The sequence below is a fragment of the Fukomys damarensis genome, unplaced genomic scaffold (genome assembly GCF_012274545.1).
Source record: "Fukomys damarensis isolate Sample0158 unplaced genomic scaffold, DMR_v1.0_HiC HiC_scaffold_5, whole genome shotgun sequence".
Taxonomy (NCBI): Eukaryota; Metazoa; Chordata; class Mammalia; order Rodentia; family Bathyergidae; genus Fukomys; species Fukomys damarensis.
Genome location: NW_022900917.1, coordinates 41435264 through 41437737, shown reverse-complemented (window position 1 = coordinate 41437737; position 2474 = coordinate 41435264). Strand labels below are relative to the sequence as shown.

Below are 2474 nucleotides of genomic sequence, written 5' to 3'. Positions count from 1 at the left end.
CTGTATGATCAGAATTATGGTTTGAATCGATTGACTCATTCATTTATTCATTTTGTGGCACTGTGGATTAAACCCAGAGCCTCTGTGTCGGGCATGGTGGCACACGTCTGTAATCTCAGCACTTGGGAGGCTAAGGCAGGAGGATCGCTGTGAGTTTGAGACCAGCCTGGACTACATAGTGAGTTCCAAGTCAGTCTCAAGTACATAGTGAGACCCTGTCTCAAAAAACAAAAAACCCAGAGCCTTTGCACTGAGCTACCTCCTCAGTCCTTTTTATTCATTATTTTGGTAGTCTTACTAAATCACCAAACTGCTCAGGCTGGGATTACAGGAATGTAATCAAATTTGCAATCTTCCTGCCTCAGCCTCCCACAGTGCTAGAATTACAGGCATGCACAATCATGCCCAACTCTTAGATCTCTTTTGGAAAACTTTCTGTACCTGAGGAAATATTTCAAATGCTTATCTCCTAGTGAAGTAATATTACTAAGGGAGAGCTAGTTCAACTGCTCTAATGCAGTAAATTCCCCTGACATTGACAAAATGTGATGAAGTACGGAATCAGAAGTCCTGAGTTCTGATGCCGGGGTGTAGCTCACTTGCATGAGTCCCTGGCTTTAATCCCTAACTCCACTGGGGGAAAAAAGGTACAAAAGAAAAAATGATAACTCTTAATACAGGTTTTAGCCTTGACCTACATAGAACAAAACGCGAAGGAAGCTTCTTGAACTGTTAAATAGCAATGAGATCTCTGTCATTCCTGAAGCCACACCCTCAAGAATTTGAGGCTGAAATTCGTTAGAACCTGGATTGGTTTTGATTGTTCCAAATTAGCAGAGGCAGGAAAATCCTTCTGATTCACTGAACATTCTGCATGTACCGGGGAGAGTCGGTGCTGTGTGGACACTCCCTGAGTCGCTTAAAGGACACCGGCCCATCCGGCCACCACCGATGGAATTTAAAGCATGCTGCTTTTCCTGGAGAATAACAGAGGAAATGTCAGCAAGAAGGCTTCACTACAAAGCCACAAGAAATTCAGTACCTGACAGATCATGTTCCATATTTCTCCCAGTAGCATCAAACAGCTCAAACAGAGAGCTGTTGCTCATTTGTTGAAGGCTGTCATGATGGCCCGCATTCTCCCAGTAGTGGGGAGTTCTCTCATAAATGCACCCCAAAGTGTGGCTTTCTGAAAAACCTCACCTTTAGAGGAATAAGCCGCACTTCACAGGCCCTCTCCAGTAGAGTAGCCACTTCCTGGGTGCCTGCAGTCCTGTTTCCCTACAAACTTACATCCTGAAGAAAGCTGATTCAAAATTTAGATGCTCCCTTCAACATTTTTTTTCTTTTTCAGGACTGAGGATTGAACCCAGGGCTTTCTCACTGAATTATATACTCATCCTTCTTGCCCCCGCTTTTTTGGAGAGAGTGTCTTGCTAAGTCACTAAATTGTCCAGGCTGGGCTTGAATTTGCAATCTTCCTGCCTCAGCCTCCCAGAGTTCTGAGTTTACAGACATGCTGGCTTCTCCTAACATTTTATAAAATGTTTTCAGTCTCTCTCCCTCTCGCTCTTGCTCTCTCTCATATTGTTCTGTATGGTACTGAGGATTGAACCCAGAGCCTCAAACCTGTTGGGCAAGTGCTCTGCCGCTGAACAGGCATGAATACCTCCCCACTGACGTGATGGTCCTCACCTAAACTCACAGGTCATGGCCCAGGTAAGATCAGGTCAGCCGTTAGTTAATACGCACTCACTGTGCACCTGATTTTCCAGGGCCCTGCCCCAGGCCACCAGGGAGAACAGGAGGGCACAAACCTTTGAGGGCAGAAAAAGCAATATGAACAGGGAGGAAGGAGGGGAAACTTGCAAAAGTCTGTGGGGAGCCGGAATTTGAACTGAACCTTCAAGAAGTCAGGGGTGAGGACGTTCCCCGCTGAGGAGGGGATGTAGCATAGGAAAAAGAGGGATTGAAAGGCCATCTTTAGAGAATGATTCATATTCTAATGTGCTGGGGCGAGTGGCTGAGGCTGGAGGTGGGAAGGGAAGTGGGAAATTAATGCGGAGACAAATTGCGGGCTTTGAATGCCAGGATTAGGAATTTCTTTCCGCGCTGAGGAGCCGTGCTAGGGACAGGGCAGGATAATAAAGAAAATGTAAGAAGCGAGTGGGGACGGTGGCACCTTAGCTCGGTGCTGGCCGGAGTAAGTCAGAACTTCCCCAGATGACCCGCGCTCTTGATGCGAGGAGCTCCGGCTCTGTTTAGAGCTCCCGCGGAGGAAGGAGCAGAGATCCTGCGAGGTTTAAAATAGAGGATTTCTCGGGCACGGGGAGCTCCTTCCAAACCGTCACGGGAGAACAAGCGGCCGGGAATAATGACAGGGACAGAGCCGCCGCGGGAGCCTCGGGCGGTCGGTGTTTACCAAGCACTCCGTCCCGGCAGCCTGGCTTGCGGACCCCACTACCCCGCCGCGC

The 2474-nt window shown here is 48.1% G+C and overlaps 1 protein-coding gene across 1 annotated transcript in view; it reads left to right on the top strand.

Annotated features, from left to right (window-relative positions):
* Sulf1 (sulfatase 1) overlaps window positions 1-2474 on the top strand; it is a 175174-nt gene that overhangs the window by 26833 nt on the left and 145867 nt on the right. The gene's annotated exons all lie outside the window — the stretch shown is intronic.